Raw genomic sequence first — 25,271 nt, forward strand, 5'->3', positions numbered from 1 at the left:
CTCTTTCGTATTTTCTCCAGCATCATGAATGCTGCTGCCAGACTTTACCACCTTACCAACCTCTCAGTGTCTGCCAATCCCTACACTGGCTCCCAATCACTCAGAGAATTAAATTCAAAATACTAACCACAATATACAAAGTCGTTCATAACTTTAAACTAGGCGATGGGGGGGGGGGGGGGTCCAGAGGTAGAGATAGTCAGTGAGGAACATATTCCAGAGGGTAGTATTGGGGTCATTAGTGGTAGGTTGACCAAAGCACATAAACCCAAGGTAAGTATAGTAGCAAGTCCTAGTTGCAATCTCAGAACACCCAATAAGAGGATAATATGCAACTGGTCTAAACTATGTGGCATGTTCACCAATGCCAGGAGCCTGGCAGACAAGATGGGTGAATTAGAGATACTATTGTGCGAGGAGGATTTGGATTTTGTGAGAATTTCAGAGACCTGGTTCAACAGCTCTCATGATTGGCTGGCAAATATTCAAGGGTATACCCTTTATCACAAGGATAGAGAGGGTAAAAAAGGGGAAAGGGTATGCCTATATATCAAGATCAAGAATAATGTACAAGTGAATGTGAGAGATGACATCACTGGGGGAGACAGATCTCTTATCACAATTTGGATTAGCAGCAAGGATGGGAAGTGCTATCATAATGGGGGATTTTAATTATCCAGACATAGACTGGGCAGAGGGAACCGCGCATTCATCTAAGGCTTACCAGTTCTTAAATGTCTTGGAGGACAATTTTATGGGTCAGATGGTAGACGCACCAACTAGAAATAAAGCCTTACTGGATCTACTAATTACCAACAATACAGACCTGATCACGGATGTGGGTATACGGGGCAATTTAGGGAACAGCGATCACAGGTCATTTGGATTCCGAATAAATCACACAAATAGGAAACATAAGGAAAATACAAAGACACTGAATTTAAAAAGTACCAACTTCCGTAAACTACGAAGATTACCAGAAGGCATAAATTGGGATAAAATCTTAGGAACAAAGAACGCGGAGGAGAGATGGGTTTGCTTTAAGAGCATATTAAATAAGGGCATTAGCCAATGCATCCCATTGGGTAATAAATTTAAAAGAGCGAACAAGTCCTGGATGACTTAACTCCAATGTAAAAATGCATATAAAAGCAAAGGAGAAGGCCTTCAAAAAATACAAGGTTGAGGGATCATCATCAGCATTCAGACTTATATAAAGAATGCAACAAGAAATGTAAGTATGCAATAAGGATGGCTAAGATAGAACATGAAAGACACTTAGCGGAGGAGAGCAAAAAAAAATCCCAAGAAATTCTTTAAGTATGTTAACAGTAAAAAAGGAAGGGCAGACCATATTGGCCCCTTGAAGAATGAGGAAGGACATCTGGTTATAAAGGATGGGTGGATGGCGAAGGTATTGAATTTATTCTTCTCCTCGGTCTTCACAAGGGAATCGGGGGGCTTCAGTAACCAAAACTGCAGTGTTTATCCTCATGACACATCACAGGAAGCATCTCCATGGTTAACAGAGGACAGAATTAAAATTAGACTTGGAAAACTAAACATTAATAAATCACTGGGACCAGATGGCTTGCACCCGAGGGTACTTAGGGAACTTGGTCAAGTAATTGCCAGACCATTGTTCCTAATTTTTACTGACAGTCTACTGACTGGAATTTTACCAGCTGATTGGAGAAAACCCAATGTAGCACCAATATTTAAAAAAGGCCCAAAATACATCCCTGGGAAATACAGACCAGTTAGCCTAACATCAATAGTATGTAAACTCTTGGAGAGGATGATAAGGGACTATATACAAGATTTTAGTAATGAGAACGGTATCATTAGCAGTAATTAGCATGGATTCATGAAGAATCATTCTTGCCAAAGCAATCTACTAACCTTCTCTGAGAAGGTAAGTTGCTATCTAGATAAAGGAAGGCCCGTAGACGTGGCGTATCTGAATTTTGCAAAAACATTTGACACAGTTCCCCATAAACGTTTACTGTACAAAATAAGGTCCGTTGGCATGGACCATAGGGTGAGTACATGGATTGAAAACTGGCTACAAAGGCGAGTTCAGAGGGTGGTGATAAATGGGGAGTACTCGGAATGGTCAGGGGTGGGTAGTAGGGTCCCCCTGGGTTCTGTGCTGGGACCAATCCTATTTCATTTGTTCATAAACGACCTGGAGGATGGGGTAAACAGTTCAATTTCTGTATTTGCGGACGATACTAAGCTAAGCAGGGCAATAACATAAAGATGGGACTAAAAAAGGAAGTTCAACAGCCAGTAGCCAATAGCTTCCCTTGCGTCGTATTTGGTCTTTTGGACCAGCACACAGACGAACGGTTTTCCCAATAGGAATTGAGTCCATCGGACAGATTTCAAAACATGTTCTATTTCTAGGTCCGTCTTATTTTTTTAATGAAAAACGATTGGATTAGCCCTCACACGATCGGAATGTCCGACGGACTTATTCCGTCGGACCTAGTCTGCCGGAAAGTCCAGTCGTGTGTACGCGGCATTACACTATCCATTCAAAAGAACGATTTGAGCACACAACAAACAAAATTACAAACAGACGAAGAAATTAAATTACGAACACACAAATGAAAATACGAACATACGAAATTACAAACAGAGAAAGGACTGAAAATACGAAATGTAAATCATTTGTTATGTAATTTTCTTTCTTTTACTGTTTCGGAGTTTCGTATTTAAATTTTAAGTTAGTTCATTTGTAAGTTTGTATTTTCACGTGTTCGTTATTTTTCTTATTTGTAATTTTCGTAATTAGTTTTTTTCAGCTATTCGGATGTTCAAATTGATCCAAATGTAGGAATACTAACAAAAATTAATACAAAAATCTATTCATTAGGAAACGAGTTGCACATGCCTACCCACCACCACCCACTGTCCTTCCCCTGGATGCGGGCAGTGAGAGCGTGGTGGGCCCGGGGAGAGCTGCTCCGGTGACCAGTGTCCTCTCATGGAGCAGCTTCCGCTGCGTCTCCTCTCTCCTCCCGATAGAATCTCCTGACATTTTGGCCAATCGGGAAACTGATTTCATACCTGCATGCCGATTGACGCTAATAGTCTCTAATAAAAAAAGCTGCTAGCACCACAGCACCACAACAGCGAATATTCATTCGCTGTTGCAACACAACTGGGGAGGTCCAGACACAATACTTTTTGTCCCAAGCCCACCCTATTTTGAAGCCTATTAGAGCCTCTGGCTCTAATCAGGTGTTTCAAAGAAAAAAACCCTGTCCACCCCCACCATAGGAATTCATGCACCCAGCATCCTGAAAGGAGCTAGGCGCATGGATAGGGAGGTTGGCAGGGCATGGATAGGGGGGGTGGCGCCCATGCACCAACAATGGATGGCCTCCCTTGAACATGGCTGCACACCAGTGAACAAAGCAGTGTCCATAAAGACATGGATAAGCGAGTTTGGGGTGGAGGAACTTTACCTGCCTGCACAGAGTCATGACGCCAACCTGACAGAACATCTTTGGGATGAATTAGAGAGAAGACTGTGAGACAGGCCTACTTGTCCAACATCAGTGCCTGACCTCACAAATGCGCTTCTAGAAGAATGGTCAAACTTTCCCATAGACACACTCCTAAACCTTGTGGACGGCCTTCAGTTGAAGCTGTTATAGCTGCAAAGGGTGGGCCAACTCAATATTGAACCCGACTAAGCCCTTGTACACACGGTCGGAGATTACGACGGAATGTTTCCTATCGGACTGTTTTGTCGGATATTCCGACTGTGTGTGGTCTGCATCGGACTGTTTCCGTCGGAATATCTATATCTAAATAATTTTCCAACTTGCCGGTAAAATTTTCCGACAAAATGCTCCGATCAGACATACTCCGATCATGTGTAACCTACTCCGACGGACAAAGTGCCACGCATGCTCAGATCAAATTCCTAGACCAAAGCTATTGGCTACTATCCTGAACGTAGTCCCGTCGTACCGAAATAATGTCATCATGTTATGTACAATCGGATTTTCCGACAACTTAGTCCGACCGTGTGTATGCAACATCACTTCTGGACCTCTTCCGGAATTAATCCGTCTGAATTACTCCGACGGATTTGGTTGTCGGAATCTCCGACCGTGTGTACAAGGGCTAAGACTGGGATGCCATTCAAGTTCAGGTGTGTGTAAAGGCAGGTGTCTGAAATACATTTGGTAATATAGTGTATATCCGTATGTATGTGACTCTCAGTGATTCTAACGGTCAACTATCTGGACATCAGAGTGTTGATTAGATAAAGGCAAATAGGCTGTTGTTACACTACATCTCTTGCTACAAACGTGTATGTTTTTTTTACTTATGCTCCTCAACTCCATCTAGTGGACATAATGTGGTATTTCTCCACTGCCTGTAATAAAGAATATTCAAAATAATGGCCTAAAGATCATTTGTTTTTTTTTGCCCACTTTGCACAGAATGAATGTACTAGTTGACTGGCTGGGTGAACAGGTATGCAACTTTTTCCTATAAATAGACCCCTGAGCGTCAATACAATGAGAACAGTTATATGCCTTCAGTATGGTAATTGTGACACTCATGTCCTTACAATATTAAAGACAATCTATTCACGTATGAATTATTAGCCTCTGCTCAGATAACAGGGGCACTGAAGCAATATTCACAATGCGTTCACATATTAAATTAGACATCTCAGTCAGATGATGGAGAAGTTGTTTGCTTTAATTAATAAGCATGTATGATCATCGGGAACGATTATAATTTATGTTTACAGACTCGTTTGGCACATGGCAAATTACATTCTTTTTTTCATGTAATTAGATTTGTGTTTGCCACGCCAAAATGCGTAATTTACACTATCTGGGAGATGGAGTGCTAACGTTCTGATTAGGGCACATTCCCCAAAGGATGATCGGTGTTCTGGAAAATTCTGAGGCTTGAAGCTCTCTCGTCTGTAGCTGGGCCGGGCTGGAAGCAGCATAATGGGCGAGTGGTTCATCTTACATAGTTGCATAGTAGGTGAGGTTGAAAAAAAGTCCATCAAGTCCAACCTATGTGTGTGATTATATGTCAGTATTACATTGTATATCCCTGTATGTTGCGGTAGTTCAGGTGCTTATCTAATAGTTTCTTGAAACTATCAATGCCCCCCGCTGAGACCACCGCCTGTGGAAGGGAATTCCACATCCTTGTCGCTCTTACGTAGTTTAAGGTTAAACCTCTTTTCTTCTCATTTTAATGAGTGCCCATGAGTCTTGTTAAACTCCCTTTTGCGAAAAAGTTTTATCCCTATTGTGGGGTCACCAGTATGTTATTTGTATATTGAAATCATAACCCCTCTCAAGCTTCTCTTCTCCAGAGAGAATAAGTTCAGTGCTCGCAACCTTTCCTCATAACTAATATCCTCAAGATCTTTTATTAGCTTTGTTGGCCTTCTTTGTACTCGCTCCATTTCCAGTACATCCTTCCTGAGGACTGGTGCCCAGAACTGGACAGCATACTCCAGGTGCGGCCGGACCAGAGTCTTGCAGAGCGGGAGAATTATTGTTTTATCTCTGGAGTTGTTCCCTTTTTAATGCCAATTCTGTTTGCTTTGTTAGCAGCAGCTTGGCATTGCATGTCATTGCTGAGCCTCTCATCTACTATGACCCCCAGGTACTTTTCCATCCTAGTTTCCCCCAGAGGTTCTCCCCCCAGTGTATAGATTGCATTCATATTTTTGCCACCCAAATGCATTATTTTATATTTTTCTACATTGAACCTTGTTTGCCATGTAGTTGCCCACCCCATTCATTTGTTCAGATCTTTTTGCAAGGTTTCCACATCCCGTGGAGAAGTTATTGCCCTGCTTAGCTTGGTATCATCCGCAAATACAGAGATTGAACTGTTTACCCCATCCCCATCCTCCAGGTCATTTATGAACAAATTAAATAGGATTGGTCCCAGCACAGAACCCTGGGGGACCCCACTACCCACCCCTGACCATTCCGAGTACTCCCCATTTATCACCACCCTCTGAACTCACCCTTGAAGCCAGTTTTCAATCCATGTACTCACCCTATGGTCCATGTCAATGGACCTTATTTTGTACAGTAAATGTTTATGGGGAACTGTGACAAATGTTTTTGCAAAATCCAGATACACCACGTCTACGGGCCTTTCTTTAACTAGCTGGCAACTCACCTCCTCATAGAAGGTTAGTAGATTGGTTTGGCAAGAAAGATTCTTCATGAATCCATGCTGATTACTGCTAATGATACCGTTCTCATTACTAAAATCTTGTATATAGTCCCTTATCATCCCCTCCAAGAGTTTACATACTATTGATGTTAGGATAACTGGTCTGTAATTCCCGGGGATATATTTTGGGCCCTTTTTAAATATTGGTGCTACAATGGGTTTTCTCCAATCAGCTGGTACCATTCCAGTCAGTAGACTGTCAGTAAAAATTAAGAACAATGGTCTGGCAATTACTTGACTGAGTTCCCTAAGTACCCTCGGGTGCAAGCCATCTGGTCCCAGTGATTTATTAATGTTAAGTTTCCCAAGTCTAATTTTAATTCTGTCCTCTGTTAACCATGGAGGTGATTCCTGTGATGTGTCATAAGGATAAACACTGCAGTTTTGGTTACTGAAGCCCCCGATTCCCTTGTGAAGACTGAGGAGAAGAATCAATACAATACCTCTCACCATCTCCCCATCCTTTGTAACCAGATGTCCTTCCTCATACTTTATGGGGCCAATATGGTCTGTCCTCCCTTTTTTTACTATTCACATACTTAAAGAATTTCTTGGAATTTTTTTTGCTCTCCTCCGCTATGTGTCTTTCATGTTCTATTTTAGCCGTCCTTATTGCACCTTCACATTTCTTGTTGCATTCTTTATAAAATCTGAATGCCGATGATGATCCCTCAACCTTGTATTTTTTGAAGGCCTTTACTTTTATATGAAATTTTACATTGGAGTTAAGCCATCCAGGACTTTTGTTCGTTCTTTTAAATTTATCACCCAATGGGATGCATTTGTTAGTGCCCTTATTTAAAGCAAACCCATCTCTCCTCCGCGTTCTTTGTTCCTAAGATTTTATCCCAATTTATGCCTTCTAGTAAGGTTCGTAGTTTAGGGAAGTTGGCTCTTTTGAAATTGTGTGTCTTTGTATTCCCCTTATGTTTCCTATTTGTGTGATTTATACAGAAAACAATTGACCTGTGGTTGCTGTTTCCTAAATTGCCCCATATTTCCACATCCGTAATCAGGTCTGTATTGTTCGTAATATAATGTTGATGGATTTGTTCATCTACTTTAGAAGATCAAAGAGGATACATGGAGAGTCAGATCTGGTACAATAAAGAGAATAAAGGGAGCATTGGATCTGGTACAATAAAGAGGATACATGGAGCGTTGAGCTGGTACAGTGAAGAGGATACATGGAGAGTCAGATCTGGTACAATAAAGAGGATGCATGGAGAGTCAGATCTAGTACAATAAAGAGGATACATGGAGAGTCAGATCTAGTACAATAAAGAGGATACATGGAGAGTCAGATCTTGTATAATAGAGGATAAATGGATAGTTGGATCTGGAAAAATAAAGAGGATACATGACGTGCTGCCAGCATTGCTGCAGAGGTTGAAGGGTTGGGGGGTCAGCCTGTCAGTGCTCAGACCATATGCCGCACACTGCATCAAATTGGTCTGCATGGTTGTCCCCCCAGAAGGAAGCCTCTTCCTGTTTGCACATGTTTGCTACCTGTTTACGATTTTTATTATGTAAAAGGTCAAGGTATAAAACAATTACAATGATGGTACAGGTATAAATACAAATATCTTTGACAGTGAATGTTGTACAGGAAGAGACAAAGGGTTATGGTTAGTCAGGTAAAGAAAAAAAAAAATGCACAGTGTTGTAATCGGGCCATTCCAGAGTAGTAGTGGAGGGAAGAGCTAAATATTGACTAATGCATATATGTTAGGAAGGGGGGTCTAGAGAAAAAAAAAAAGAAAAAAAGAACAGAACCAAAACTCCCCCTTCGGCTCTCTCCCCCCACCCCACACCTCCATCCCCCCCCTCCTAAGTCAAAGGGGTAGTATCCCATAGAATCCATTTTTTTTTTTTTGATAGAAGGGCATTGAATCATATAACATGTTGTGAATTCTTTCTGAAAGTTTGATGTTCGTCATGAGGTTGCCAATTAAAGGCTATGGCGCAAGAAGGAAGCCTCTTCTAAAGATGATGCACAAGAAAGCCCGCAAACAGTTTGCTGAAGACAAGCAGACTAAGGACATGGATTACTGGAACCATGTCCTGTGGTCTGATGAGATCAAGATAAACTTATTTGGTTCAGATGGTGTGAAGCGTGTGTCGCGGCAACCAGGTGAGGAGTACAAAGACAAGTGTGTCTTGTCTACAGTCAAGCATGGTGGAGGGAGTGTCATGGTCTGGGGCTGCATGAGTGCTGCCGGCCCTGGGGAGCTACAGCTCATTGAAGGAACCATGAATGCCAACATGTACTGTGGAACACGGCTTACGAGCGCTTCGCAATACGAGCTAGTTAAAAATAAAATCCTGACTCGCTTTGTGATCGTTGTCTCGCAAGATGAGCAGGATTCAAGCCGCTGGGGTGTGCAGTATCACATTTGGTCAGAGGTGCGAGGGCACCAGTGATCCTCAGATGCTCGGAGACACCCAGAATGATCAGACAACCAGAATTTCCAAGAAACTTGGTTCTCAAGAGTCTGCAAGCATGTCCAAGTGTTTACGAGTGTCTTCAGTCGTCCCTGGCCACATGCGGCCACATGCAGTACTGCATAGACAAGCAGTGGCTGTAGAACGGATTATCAGAGTTTCTTTTATTTCCTATGGGGAAACTCACTTTGATATACAAGTGCTTTAGATTACAAGCATTCTTCTGGAACAAATTATGCTTGCAATTCAAGGTATTACTGAACTGTGACATACTGAAGCAGAGCTTGATCCCCTCCCTTCAGAGACTGGGCTGCAGGGCAGTATTCCAACATGATAAAGACCCCAAACACACCCCAAAGATGATCACTGCCTTGCTAAAGAAGCTGAGGGTAAAGGTGATGGACTGGCCAAGCATGTCTCCAGACCTAAACCCTATTGAACATCTGTGGGGTATCCTCAAACAGAAAGTGGAGGAGCGCAAGTTCTCTAGCATCCACCAGCTCTGTAATGTCATCATGGAGGAGTGGAAGAGGACTCCAGTGGTGACCTGTGAAGCTCTGGTGAACTCCATGCCCAAGAGGGTTAAGGCAGTGCTGGAAAATATTGACACTTTGGGCCCAATTTGGACATTTACACTTAGGGGTGTACTCACTTTTGTTGCCAGTTTAGACATTAATGGCTGTGTTTTGAGTTATTTTGAGGGGACAGGAAATTTACACTGTTATGCAAGCTGTACACTCACTACATTACATTGTAGACAAGTGTCATTTCTTCAGTGTTGTCACATGAAAAGATAGGATAAAATATTTACAAAAATGTGAGGGCTGTACTCACTTCTGTGAGATACTGTATATACAGTTTACTGTTTACATTGAAGGGCCGGTCCCTTGCTCTTATAATTGAGAGAAAGATACGCTATTGAATGAATGAATGATCATTCATCACTTCCAGGGAACAAACAAGCGGCAGATTCAGGGTGGTTGGTTTTGATTGTAGGTTCTCTTTTTTAAGCTATCACCTCCCCTCCATACATCTGATATCAAACCTTTTACTGATCTGACTTGTATGATAACCTTTTGTTAGAAGCCCTTTTTAAAGTTAAACTTTGGACCAAAAACAAAATATGGGCAAACAACGAGAATGTTTAATGCAGAAGAGAAATTCTATCACAAACTCTTTAATAGTAAAAAAAATGTCCCCTGATGTACATCTATCATCAGTCATGTTGTCCAGTGAGGCAGTTCAACAACAATCTTGATGCCTGATGCCCGCCCTGTTGGAAAGAACAACAACATGGTTGCTAATAAACTGACAATACTGTATGCATTATACCTATCTATGCAGCAGGTGACGCTGTAGTATTTTAGTGCATAGTTCATGTATTCTATGATATGAGGTAATCAGGGGAAGTACCATCCTTATTGTGTTATATGCACTTGTTTGTGTTCTCTTCCTGTTCCATGATAAAGATAAAGATATCCCATATAAAAGTAAAGCTGTTTGCTGTATCCAAGATGCTTCCAGGGCATCATTTCAATACTATGCACAACAGGTTATGGGTCCCAGGCATGCAGGCCCTGGAGAGGCTACCCCAGTCAGAAAACCTTGTAGCACCCAGGCACTGGAAAACAAATTATACAGTGAATCAGTGAGTACTGTATACAAGCTGCTGAAACATGGCAAGTAGTTAAGATGTGAAGTTTGCAATTGCAAAGATGAACAATTCCAATTACCAGCTGTGGAAGTTCAAGATAGAAATGCTTTTGAACAAGGGTGACTTGTGGCAAGTGCTGAAAACAGACAGACCCACAAACTGGGAGACGGAGGACTGGAACAGGAAGGATAGACAGGCAAAAGCAACTATAAGCTTATTAGTGCAAGATGACCAGCTTATCCAGATAAGAGCAGAGAAAACTGCCAAAGGTATGTGGACTTCATTACAGAAACTGTATTCCTATATAGAGACATTAAGGGAGACCTCTACATGGAGCAACCACCAGGGTTTGAGCAAAGAGACAACCTTGTGTGTAAACTTAAGAAGAGCAAGAATCTGAAAGGATGTGGATTGAGAAAGTGAATGAAGTGCTTATCAGAGTGGGATTCTAAAGAAGTAAAGCAGACTCCTGTCTCTACTCCAGGAATCAAGAAGACAGATATTAACGTCCTGATCAACATCCGCCTGGAAGAAAATCACCTGGCTTTTAGGAAAAAACTCAAGACCTTCCTCTTTTAGCAGATGATCAGGGCTCGCCACAGCGCCTAGAGGCGATTCAGTTCGCATTGTGCGCTATATAAGTATTTCATTCATTCATTCAATGTTTATGACACGGTAACCTGTTTTGAACAAGAAGGGAATTACAATCAGAATTTTAAATCAAAGAGCTAGGGAACATTAACTACTATCTGGGGATCCAAATAGTGAGAGTAGAAGATGGAAGTTATCTTCTCAACCAATCTCAGAAAATCCCTGAAATCTTGGAACAATTCAATATGTAAGATGCTCAGGAAGTGAAAACTCCTATGGAACCAGGCTATCTAAAGAGCAATGAAGCAGAAAACTTGCTACCCAACGATGACATATATCGCAGAACAATCAGTAAGCTACTATATGTTGCCACTGTGACAAGACCAGACATAGCCACAGCAGTGGACATACTATGCAGGGAAGATTCAGCTCCCTGTCAGCACAAATGGAATGCAGTAAAAAGATTGAAGCAGTACCTCAAAGGAACAATTCAGAAGTTATGGTTACCAGCAACATCAGATCAAAAACTGGACGGATATGTGCATGTTGATTGGGCCGGGGACTGCACAGACCGCAGATCCACAAGTGGATTTATCTTCCAGTATGGGGAAGGAACCATAAGTCAGTCTAGTCTAAAGCTAGCAACTGTTGCTCTATCCTCAACTGAAGCAGAGTACATTGCAGCAGCACATGCATGTGAAGAAGTGATATGGATTTTTCAACTTTTTGTGGACATTGACACAGATTGACACCATTTTTAAAGACGGCCAGGGAAGTATGAAGCTTACGCAATCAGAAAGGGTCAATCCTAGAACAAACACATCAATGTCAAGTATCACCTACCGAGGGACAATCAAGAGCAAGGTGTTCTTGACATTCAATACTGTCCATCAGAGGCGATGATTGCTGATGCACTCACCAAGACCAAGGAACGTCATAATTATATCCAGAAAAAGCTGAACGCAATTTGACAGAGCACATGCTGTTCAGAAGGGGTGTTGGAAAGAACAACAGCTTGGTTGCTAATAAACTGACAATACTGTATGCGTTATACCTATCTATCCAGCAGGTGACACTGTATTGCCCTGAAGGGCAATTTTTTTAAACTATCCCCAGCTCCTTGGCTTACATCTCAGCAAATCTGCACCTGTCAGCATTCTTAAAGGGTTAGTTCACCTTTACAGCAAATCTGTGGTTAATAGTATCAGTTATTTTTTGCTAGTACCTAAATAACTTTCGGACATTTCCATAGCATATGTATTAGGTCAGCTGAGGTTCTTCTACTCAGGAGACAGTCAGATATATCTTGTCTACCCCATTAACTTGAAATATTTTTAATCTTTATGCTGCTAGCATTAGTAAATTGAAATATATATTATATTTATTTGCTAAACTTTTTTTTTTTTACATTTTTTCAGTTTTTTCCTGGTTTCTCGCTAGGCCAAAATAATGTCACACATCCCAAGAGTCTTAATGGGAGGAGGGGTTTTCTCAGCTAACCACACCCCCCTGCTAAGGGCAGATGGATTCCAGTAAGTAAATGCTACATGAATCATCTACCCTTGCCCAAGATGGCTGATGCTAGGGGGGTGCTTTTCCCAGTGATTTCTCAACAAGATAAAGCATGGATGGATGGGGACATGGATGGATGAGTGAGCTCTCCGGAGTCAGCAATAGGGACTGTATAGCTACACTTAGGAAACGGAGACCAGACTGTGTATGTCTTAACCACTTGCCAACCGCTGCACGCTGATATACATCGGCACAATGGCAGCGGTGGGCAAATAGGCGTACCTGTACGTCCCCTTTTAATTACTGGGGCTAGTGGGCATGCGCGCGTCCACCATGTACAGTGTGACCATGCCTGCAGGTCCTGCAGACTCGATGTCCGCCGGTGTCCCGCGATCGTGTCACGGAGCCACAGAACAGGGAGATGCCTATGTAAACAAGGCATTTCCTTGTTCTGCCTAGTGATATGACAGGGATCTACTGCTCCCTGTCATCGGGAGCAGTGATCTCTGTCATTTTGTATGTAGCCCATCCACTTCAAAGTTAGAATCACTCCCTAGGACACACTTAACCCCTGGATCGACCCCTAGTGTTTAACTCGTTCCCTGCCCAGTGTCATTTAGACAGTAATCAGTGAATTTTTACAGCACTGATCGCCGTATAAATGACAATGGTCCCAAAATAGTGTCAAAAGTGTCTGATGTGTCTGCCATAATGTCACAGTCATGATAAAAAAAATCGCAGATCGTCGCCATTGCTAATAAAAAAAAAATACCATAAATCTATCCCTTATTTTGTAGACGCTATAACTTTTGAGCAAACCGATCAATATACGCTTATTGCATGTTTTTTTACCAAAAATATGTAGAAGAATACATATCGGCCTAAACTGAGGAAAAAAGTTGTTTCTTTATATATTTTTGGGGGATATTTATTATAGCAAAAAGTAAAAAATATTGTGTTTTTTTTTTCAAAATTGTTCTTTTGTTGTTTATAGCGCAAACAATAAAAACCACAGAGATGATCAAATACCACCAAAAGAAAGCTCTATTTGTAGAGAAAAAAGGACGTCAATTTTGTTTTGGTGCAACGTCGTACGACCGCGCAATTGTCAGTTAAAGTGACGCAGTGCCGAATCGCGAAAAGGGCTCTGGTCAGGAAGGAGGTAAAATCTTCCGGGGCTGAAGTGGTTAAGTAAGACCCCCCTTCCCCCTTCGTTTTTTGTCCTACCATTTAGCCTCTTTCTAGCTTTGGTAATTAATACTAAAGAATGATGTCTTATGAATTTTTTTATTTTTGTTTGGTAATATGGTGCTTAGGAGATATCCAGAGTCAGGCCGCGTACACACGGGCGGACTGTTCGCCCAACTTTGTCCGCTGAACAGTGTTTCAGCGGACAGTCCGCCCGTGTGTGGGCGTTCAGCGGACAGTTTCAGCGGACAGTTTGACGAACAAAGTTTTTCGGAAATTCCGAAAAACTGTCCGCTGAAACTTTGTTTGAGCGAACAGTCCGCCCGTGTGTAGGCTTGTTCGACAAACTAAGTTCCGCGCATGCTCAGAAAGGCTTAACACGCCGAAAGTTATAATGCAGTGTATAGGACGTCGTATTTTTCGTCCCGTCGTACGTGCCGTTCACGTCATCGCGCACGGTTTCAGCAAACTGTTCGTTCGTCGTGTGTGGCCATGTCCGTCCATGCTAATTTTGAGCGGACTGTTTGCCGAAACTGTTTGACGGACAAAGTTGGCGAACAGTCCGCCCGTGTGTACGCGGCCTCAGGGCCATCTTTAATATTGATTGGACCCTGGGCAAAAAATTTATTGGACCACCCCCCCCCCCCCCCCCGCATGCAATTTCACTCGCCACCTGCTCTGAGACATACAATAAATAGCAGCTAGACTTCAGTTTACTGTATCAGATCAGGCAGCAATCGCGATTGGTTTCCAGCGGTTACAGCATATCATTACTGCTTACTGACTGGTTGCTAGAGGTTACAGCACACATTATGTCTCACTGATTGGTTGCTAGAGGTTACAGCAAATTATTTCTGCTTGTTAATTGGTTGGTAGAGATTAGATTACTGTACATCAATACTGCTCCCTAATTGGTTGCTAGTGGTTACAGCACATCATCTCCTCACTACAGGGGAGCATGATCTACATATGGATGCCACCTTTATTTACATTTGAATGCCGCCAGCCACATCGATTTGCTTAGTAATGCTGTCGCTATTTACATATGAATGCCGGTTATGTACAAGTAAACACAGGGTCTGCAGGTGAGTCATCTGCACATAACAATAGGGCAGAGCTGGGCAGCATTAGTAGCAGCACTTCACACTGAGATATCAGGACACAGTACAGGACTTAAACTTCAAGGGACAAGGGAATTTAAACTGGGATAGTTGGCAAGTATGAGGCAGTTGCTTTGGGCCCCTCAACAAAGACAGGGCCCAGGGAAACTGCCCCTTTTGCCCTGCCTTAAAGACGGCCCTGTCCAGAGTGCATGCAGCCGGTGACATCATCGGTGCATGCGCTCTAAAGAGCCCGTGCCGGAAATGCTGGCTCCCACGTGAATGCACAGGTGTGACGTCACCGTGGCTCTGGCCAATCACATAGCCTGAGCTTGAAAACCCGGAAGACAGACAGGGGGGAACATGTCAGCCGTCTGAGCGGTGACTTTACAGTGCTGGGGGGCTTTGTTCCAAGGTGAGTATTTCATAATGTGCTGGTAGGCAAGGCATACTAGCACATTATGCCATCGCTTGGAGGTTGCTGGCTTTTTTTTTTCTGAAAATCGGTGGTTTACAACCGCTTTAAATGCTGTCGAATTTCAATGGAGAACTTATTCTGGTTTAATCATTCGTTTCAAGTGTTAGGAAATCCAGAGATCCAGAACGTGTACAAGTTTTAGCGAGATCTCCTCAAAGGCTCGCACTCGTTTGCGTAGCTCTACGCCTGTGTGATCCTCAATCAATTCATCCTCCATTTGTATTCCACTTTATCTTGTGTTTCAATGCGGCATTTTGGCTTGTGTCTTTGTGCAACCTTATTTTCTTGCCTTCATTCAAATGCCTGCCGATAGATATTATTTAAAGCTTTTTCCAGCCTTTGGGGAGGCGTTCAATCATTGTCAGCGCTCTTGTCGTACGCACGATGCTGCGTTCCCGGACTGTGAAAAGGGGGCTGCTGGGAATGGCTTCCGACTTTAAACTGTGTCATAAAGACATGCAACGAGCTTTGAAGGGATGACATGGTGTGCGTTGAAGGCAATCTGTCATATGAATAAACCGTACATGCTATGGTTTTAGCTGGAGTGTGGGAGCAGCATAGCCTCCGATGATCTGGGTTTGCATAGAGTGTGTTTGGCTAAATCAATGATTTTTAGGATTCCCAAGGAACTTGCAGGCCCCCTAAACATCTCTGTAGGGTCTTATGTTAGAGTTCAAGTGAACTTTTAGTTTAAACACAGTATATTTCAGGTGCAACAAAAGATGTGCAAAGTTTTATGTAGGACATACAGTATTTCACACAAGTAAGTACACCCCTCACATTTTTGTAAATATTTTCTTCTACCTTTTCATGTGACAACACTGAAGAAATTTCACTTTGTCTACAATGTAAAGTAGTGAGTGTACAGCTTGTATAACAGTGTAAATTTGCCGTCCCCTCAAAATAACTCAACACACAGCCATTAATGTCTAAACCACTGGCAAAAAGATGAGTACACCCCTAAGTGAAAAGGTCCAAATTGGGCCCAAAGTGTCAATATTTTGTGTGGCCACCATTATTTTCCAGCACTGCCTTAACAGGAGCTAATCAGCGGGTCCGGCAGACCCTGATGTCTGCCGGGACCCGCCAATCGGCCAATCTATGTAAACAAGGCAGATTGCCATTCTGTGACAGAAGAAGACAGAGATCTTGTGTTTCTGCTTCTGCAGTACAAGCACGCCTCCCATAGTTAGAAATCACCCCCTAGGGACACATTTAACCCTTTGATTGCCCCTTTGTTAACCCCTTCCCTGCCAGCGTCATTAGTACAGTGACCATGCATATTTTGTAGCACAGATCACTGTATTAGTATCAATGGTCCCCAGAAACAACTGAAAATAATTTTTGTGGCTGGAAATCTTCTTTTCATTCTGTGAATTTTCTTTTCCCACACTCATGTGCATTTCTTTTTCAATTTTATATCTCTCGCACGATTCTCATTGATTAGAAAATCTTTGTTTTTAAAAGGATTTTCAACATTCCAGATCACTCAAATTTGATGGCCGTGAGAAAACTGGCTGTTGCTCCTGCCCACTAATGGTGCAAAATTCGAACCAAAATTATTTTGAAATTCGACCCATGTATGGCCTCCAATATTCGAATTTTACATTCGAATTTCGCACCATTAGTGGCCCGCAGTAACAGCGGATTTTTGTGCGGCCATCGAAAATGATGGGAGAATAGTGCGAGAAATATAATCAATAAAGAAATGCACATTAACGCTCAAGAAAAGAAAATTCCTGGAAAAAAAAGGATATTCCCAGACACTAAAACTATTTTCTGTAGCAACGTGAGGTGAAATTCAGGGCTTGGTTGGTCGAATTTCAAAATCAATGGTGGCACCATCGGATCACAAAAGCACGAAATTTCAGATTTTCAAAAAAAATTCATTCAGAATTCGACCCGTGTATGGCCTGTGTTACAGTAGGCTTTGTTTATACTAGCGGTTGGGGCAGTAACCCTTTCTATGGCAGGCCTCACGGGTGGCAGGCATCACTGGCAGCTTTCCTTTCTCCCCTCTGCGGGCATCACAGGCAGCTTTCCCTTCCTCTGATTGCTGGCTTCCAGCAGCTTCCATCTCCTCCCTCCGCTTCTCTATTCAGCCAATCGGGTCTCAGACCTGCTTCCTGACTGGCGGGAAGGAGATTCAGTTTGAAAATAGCGAAAATCAATTTGCTATTGTCACACAATTGGGTGGGATAGGTTTGCGGTGCCCTGCATCCAGCCCCCACCCCCCCATTTTGAAGCCTATTAGAGCTTCTGGCTCCCCTTAATGGATGGGCCACCCCTGTGTTGTGGGTTTAAAAAATGTGCAATTAAGCCACGTTTTTGCCAACCATCACCCCCAAGCAGCAATAGGTAGTGGATGGCTATATTTACATGCCTTGGCCACAATGTTTGACACTCACAGCAAACTTCACCTGACATGTAGCAACTGGCATGTGGCAACCTCGCCGAACGCTACACATTCAAGTAAATGGGGAAGTGTCACAAACACCTTCCAACCCCGGTTGCGGTACATTTATTGGCAAAAATGGGGTTAAAACGGAAGGCGAGGAGGCGTTGTATTGCTTCCTCACCACCTCCGGAGTGTGATTGGATTAAACTTCAGAGGCAAGGGAGACTTAGACACATGTAAATATTACTTATCAATAGGAAACACAGCCACCATCATGACATGAACTTCACATCACAAGCCTCCCTTCACGTGAGAGTTTCCCCATCGTATCAGAGGTTCCCCAATCACATCAAAGGTCCCCTCATGATGCCAGAGGTCCCCCATCACATCAGAGTCACAACTATACATTAAAGGTCCCCTATACAATGCAAGTTGTTTGTACAATCTCTGTATAAGCTCCTTTAGATTTACCAAAACGATATAATAGGAGGACACACCTATCTATCCAATCACTCCAAAGTTCAGTCAGGCAGACCCTTGCACTATATAGTTGAAGGTAGGACTAAAGGAGATTGTTTTATCAGATTGTATAGTGTATGGTAAGCCTTACAGTTTTCCAGGGACACGCTTCTCTTGCATTCAATACTACAGGTCTGCTCCACATAGGCTGGCATGTGATCGCTCAGCTCCTGCGCACTCTGCCAAATGAACAATGCATGCAAGAAGAAGGTTAGGAACAACACAATCTATCAACAGAGGAAGACACTGGCTGTGTATTGAGAGAGGTTGTTGCCCACCAACAATGACTGCATTGGAGAAAGCATGAAACTACAGAGGGGGGCATCTCCTAGAGGGGGAGGGCAGGTGCTGGATGCATGTTAAGGAGGTCAGCTGCTGAACTACTGCCTTAGTTCACTAATATTTTTCACTTCCCAAATACCAAATACCAGGATGAATAGCAGAAAGTAGTGGAGAAGTATTCTATAGGAGACACTGGAGGCTGAGATAAGGACCCCTCTAGAATATATAAAAAAAGATTTTTCTTTTCTGCAACAGAGGTACATTAATGGTATATCGGTACATAGGGAAGCTGGGATTTGGAAAAAAAAAAGATGAACTTACCCCTGTACATAACTTTTTTTATTCTGTGGTGAAGGTGGCTGCAAAACATTAAAAAAAGTGTGGACCCATATCTATCTATCTATCTATCTATCTATCTATCTATCTATCTATCTATCTATCTATCTATCTATCTATCTATCTATCTATCTATCTATCTATCTATCTATCTATCTATCTATCTATCTATCTATCTGTCTATCTGTCTATCTATCTATCTATCTATCTATCTATCTATCTATCTAACTATATGGATATATAGATATATCGGTATCTATCTATCTATATGGATATATATATATATATATATATATATATATATATATATATATATATATATATATATATATATATATATATACATATACATATATATATATATATATATATATATATATATATATATATATATATATATATATATATATATATATATATATATATATATATATGTATATATATATATATATATATATATATATATATATATATATATATATATATATATATATATATATATATATATATATATATATATATATATATTCTTTTAACTTTAATGCTATGGCTTTTATAGGGGAACTTATTTCTTATAAGGAACTTGCTTTTTAAAGCTTTTTCTTAGTGCTATGACTATATTCCATAATAAAACTTTGCTTTTTTTCACCACCTCTCTTCTTTTAGCAATGTTCCATTGCCCTTCCTCTGTGGAATTCAAGGTGAAATAAGATCTTATGCATGGGAGCTTATGATTCTTATGATTAAAATAAAGGAAAATCTAATTGACTTTGAAGTAAATTATGATCTATATTTGTCAGCAGATAAAAAGCAATAAGTATTAGCCTAAGATATTTAAGGTCAGAAATGGATTCCAGATGAATCTTTAAGATGATTAAATGCTACAGCGGAGCTAAGACAGCACCGAAAACCCGAGAAGTTTTTTGTTTCTCTTCATCTACAGGCCAAAACGATGGAGCCTTGTGATCACGGAGGTTCTTTGATGACTAATAACAAATAATAGAAATGCAGGTAATGGAAGGTCACCCTATTTCGACGGGAACTTAAAATATTAAATGGTAATGCTGGAAGAAAGAAGAAAGAAATTAACAAAGGTGGATTAATGCAATATGGGATTGTGGAATGAAGCAAAATGAACAGATGGCCAAGAAAAAAAGATTTGAATGATCTGCTTTTAGTTGTAAGTATGTAATCCATTCAGTGATTCTGGCTTACGACTAATGGTTAATGTTATCTAGAAACAAAACAATATTCTCCTCTTTTTTCTTTTTTTTCTTTTGATTCGGGGTTAGTCGCAGCAAAGCAGAGATTTTATTTCTTACACAAAAAAAAAAACGACATATACATCATTTTATATATACATAGATAGATAAAGATACAGTGGACATAAAAAGTCTACACACCCCAGTTAAAATGTCAGGTTTCTGTGATGTAAAAAAATCAGACAAAGATAAATCATTGCAGAATTTTTTCCACCTTTAATGTGACCTGTAAACTGTACAACTCAGTTGAAAAACAAACTGAAATCTTTTAGGTGGAGGAAGTAAAAATTAAAAACTAAAATAATGTGGTTGCATAAGTGTACACACCCTCTTATCACTGAGGATGTGTCAGACTGAGACAGAAGTACAGTTAAATTGCACGTATTTAATAAAAAGCTAAATAGAACAAACATTTCCAGAGTTCAGGAACCGGAACGGATAGTCAGACAAGCCAAACATCAGGGAGCCAGAGATGAGCGTAGTAAAACAGCAAGCAGGATCTGGAGCCAGAAGGGATGTCAGACAAGCAAGTCTTTTAACAGGAATGCAGGAGATAGTCTCTGTGATGTTGACCAAGGGCGAAGGCAAAGCTCATCTGGACTGGACGGCTTAAAGGGGTTGTAAAGGTTCGTTTTTATTTTCTAAATAGGTTCCTTTAAGCTAGTGCATTGTTGGTTCACTTACCTTTTCCTTCAATTTCTCTTATAAATGTTTTTTTTTCTTTGTTTTCTTTGTCTGAATTTCTCACTTCCTGTTCCTCCTCAGTAAGCTGTTCAGTAAGCTGTTCTGGCTGACTAACCACCAGCTCGGATGATGGTGAGAAGTTTACTGAGGAGAAACAGGAAGTGAGATATTCAGACAAAGAAAAAAAAAACATTTAGAAGGGAAATCGAAGGAGAAGGTAAGTGAACCAACAATGCACTAGCTTAGAGGAACCTATGTAGAAAATAAAAAAATGAACCTTTACAACCCCTTTAAGTAGGCAGGACTGACGAGCAGGATATCATCAACAGCTGAGTAACTGTGGAAAGATAGGAGCTGGCAATTAGCCGACAGCTGGCCGGCCAGCTCAGGGAAGGAGGCCCACCCGGATGTAGATGTGTTCAGATCTAAGCAATCACATTCAAATTCATGTTAAATAGGAGTCAGTACAAGCCTGCCATCATTTAAAATGCCTCTGATTAACTCCAAATAAAGTTCAGCTGTTCTAGTAGGTCTTTCCTGACATTTTCTTAGTCGCATCCTACAGCAAAACCCATGGTCTTCAGAGATGTTCCAAGGCATCAGAGGGATCTCATTGTTAAAAGGTATCAGTCAAGGGAAAGGGTACAAAAGAATTTCCAAGGCACTAGATATACCATGGGACACAGTGAAGACAGTCATCATAAAGTGGAGGAAATATGGTGACATTACCAAGAACTAGACGTCCCTCCACAATTGATGAAAATAAGAAAGGGAGGCTGCCAAGATGCCTACGACAACATTAAAGTAGCTGCAGGAATATCTGGCAAGTACTGGCTGTGTGGTACATGTGACAACAATCTCCGGTATTCTTCATATGTCTAGCCTATGGGGTAGAGTGGTAAGACGGAAGCTTTTTCTATCTTTTTTTTTTAATTATTTTTATTAAGTTTTACAATTACAGCAATATTACAATAGCCTGACATCAGACTTCTCACAAGACACGTTACACAAACAATCTCAGCACTGGGCTTTTAGTATAACTCAAAGGCTGGACATGAACACGTTCTCAACATGTTTCGCTGTTGAAATATATTAGATGCAATTCTTTACATTTAAAAGATATACTAGCGCCACAGATCCATTAAGAAACCACAGGACACCAAATTAAATCAACAGTCAGCATTCAATAGTAAATATACAAACCCAAAGCACACCTCCACATACGTGCAATATACACTTCCCCGAGAGCTATGCCACATTCCCTGAGAACTATGCCACATTAGTTTAAGAGGACACTGTAGATGAATTGTTTATCCAACCACCCTATACTTTATCATACTTGGCAGGTATTCCCCTGCTAGTGTACATGGCTTTATACAAGGGGAGGGCTTTGTTAATAAGTGCCTTCCATGCCGGAATAGACTGGGGGTGGACTTTTTCCAGGACAGTAAAATTAGCTTCCTAGCATAACAAGACAATAACTTTAAAAGAGTACATATTGTCCTCTTGGGAGCTAGGGCATCAACAAGTCCCAGAAGACACATCTCAACAGATGGACCTACACAAAGTGTAGTAACCTCCTCTACGCATTTAGTGACCAGCCTGCCAAAAAACCTGGATAGCCACACAGTGGCAAAAAATTATGTGCAAAGTCTGCACTGGTTGAAGTGCACCACCAACAACAGGGCGACTGGGTGGTAAAGATCTTGGCCAATCTGGCCGGAGTGAGATGAATGCAATATAGAAATGTATATTGAATAGGATGATTTCTAGCCAACACCAATCTTAAGAAATTAATTTCCCAATTGTTGTCTCAGTCGTTCCAATCCAACTGGGGGAACACCACCTCCCAGGCAGATCTCCAGTGTGTTAGGCACTTGCTTGCATCCAGAAACAATTGTTTGTAAATAGCGGACAGGGCTTTGGCCAAGGATTCATCTCTAAGCAAAGACTCTAAATCACCCACTTTAATCTGAAGAGTTGTAGTACCAAACTGTGTGTTGTATGCATGCCTAAGCTGCAAGTACCTGCAAATAAATGAGAATTTGGCAAATTATACAGCTCATTGATTCATGAAAGCCAACATCTACTGTGACATACTGAAGCAGAGCATGATCCCTTCCCTTCGGAGACTGGGCCACAGGGCAGTATTCCAACATGATAACGACCCCAAACACACCTCCAAGACGACCACTGCCTTGCTAAAGAAGCTGAGGGTAAAGGTGATGGACTGGCCAAGCATGTCTCCAGACCTAAACCCAATTGAGCCTCTGTGGGGAATCCTCAAACGGAAGGTGGAGGAGCGCAAGGTCTCTAACATCGACCAGCTCTATGATGTCGTCATGGAGGAGTGGAAGTGGCCTCCAGTGGCTCCGGGGAACTCCATTCCCAAGAGAGTTAAGGCAGTGCTGGAAAATAATGGAGGTCACACAAAATATTGACACTTTGGGCCCAATTTGCACATTTTCACTTAGGGGTGTACTTACTTTTGTTGCCAGTGGTTTAGACAATAATGGCTGTGTGTTGAGTTATTTTGAAGTGACAGCAAATTGACACTGTAATACAAGCTGTACACTCACTACTTTACATTGTAGGGAAGTGTAATTTCTTCAGTGTTGTCACATGAAAAGATGTAACAAAATATTTACAAAAATGTGAGGGGTGTACTCACTTTTGTGAGATACTGTGTATGTATGTATATATTATATATATATATATATATATATATATATATATATATAACACAGAGGAATCCTTGAAATAACTTTCCGGTCTCAGGGAACCCATGCTAAAAATGACGATATCTACAACTCATGATACATGAGTCTGATGGTCAGTGAGAAGAATGCTCCTTACACTTGTCGTCATTGGGAAGAATTATCCCCTTACAGATAGATAAAAAGATCAATGGTGTCTGTGGGGACTTATCTTAGAGTCAGGAATTGCTCATTGCCCAAGGAACCTCTAGCAAGATCTAGAAGAACCCTGGTTGAGAAAAACCTGTGCTATAGATTATAGTCTGCGGGGAAGTCTATTATATAGTCTATTATAGTCTATGGGAAAAATTACTTCTCAATGTATGGGGGACAAAGATTACGTAAGGAGTTGATTCTAAGAGCCAGTCAATATTGACCAAGGACCCAGTGGCGGCCCATCCATCCTGCATGTGCTCGGCCCCTAATCTACATGCAGGGCACCAGTAGTCGCATTGATTTCAATGGGTTTCTTTTCTTAGAAGCACGAGGCCTGAGGCTCTAACTGGCTTTAAAAAAGGGTGAGCTCAAGGCACAGAGCACTGCTCCCCAAGCCCAACCACTTGTGTGACCAATCAGGATTCAGGTCCTGCTGAGACACGATTGGCCGAGAGGAGAAGCACTCGTATTAGAGGAGAAGAGGTAGAGGAGGAGGAGATGCAGGGGAAGCTGCTGTGAAGCTGAGGAGAAGGAGATGCCGAGTGAAGCTGACGCCTGGAGAAGGGATAAGTACCGGGCTGGTTACTGAACGGCGAAGGGAGAGGGGTGTGCAGGCAATTTATCCAAGAGACTGTGGAGGGGGAGTGCATCTGATCTGACCGACCCAGGGGATGCCATTTGGATTGTTACTGCAAATACCTCCACTCAACAATGTTGGGTTTTGCTGCATGCTGACCCCCAATGATTGATAGCATTATAATGGATACCCACACCAGGGCTGTGTTTATAAATTAATATGTATGTTAGCATGCAGGCTAAGTTGATGGGAACCTTCTGGATACAGTGTAAGGGATAGCCAATGAGAGATGGTAGGCTGACCCAAGAAATTTAGGCCAATGGCAGTTTAATGCTAAAGCAGAGCACTTGGGAGTAGGTTAGACCTTGGAGCTAAAACCGTAGAAGTAGAACCTTCTGGATCATGCTGGAGGAGTACTACTTTGGGTCCACATGAGAGCAGTTGACACAGGATCCCCCAGGGAGTGGAGTCTCAGAGCCAGTCAATTATGACCAAGGCCCCCGCCCTCAGGATTGTTGGGCTTTGCTGTATGCTTATCCCTAATGAGTGATTGCCATTGCAAGCATTATGAAGGATATTCACTCCGGGGCTGTGTATTGCAGTGTTTGGTGTACGGGCCCCTATACCAGTATAGCTGGGTGACAACGGCTATGTGTTTACCCATTTGTCCTGTTGGGTGTGCAGATTACTTCCACCCTGCTCACCCCTCCTACCCCATCACTGGAAGCAAGTGTGCTGTGCGAGTGCCAGTGGCAGGCTGTGCGTGTGTAGCAGCCAGCACTTCACTTCCAGGCTGAGTGCTGCATTCAGTTGTTTAAAGCTCTGCCTGCTCTCCTTCTGCCGTAAAATAATGTAGAGCGATCTTGATCTTCTGTGACTGCTATTAATCTTTTTTACCCCCCTCAGCTGGGATCTCTGTGAATGAGCAGGCTCTGTATTAATCCCCAGTTTGCTCTTTCTTCTCTCCACCAGCAAGGTCTAAGCCAATCAGGGAACCAGAGGCAGAGGACCAAACAGAGGAAGGCACAAATGATCATGGGATATGTAGACTTTAAAGAGGACTGCTTATCAAGGGATATTGGAA

The sequence above is a fragment of the Lithobates pipiens genome, unplaced genomic scaffold, assembly GCF_037356315.1.
Source record: "Lithobates pipiens isolate NorthernLeopardFrog02 unplaced genomic scaffold, aLitPip1_a1.2 Scaffold_1, whole genome shotgun sequence".
NCBI classification, from domain to species: domain Eukaryota; kingdom Metazoa; phylum Chordata; class Amphibia; order Anura; family Ranidae; genus Lithobates; species Lithobates pipiens.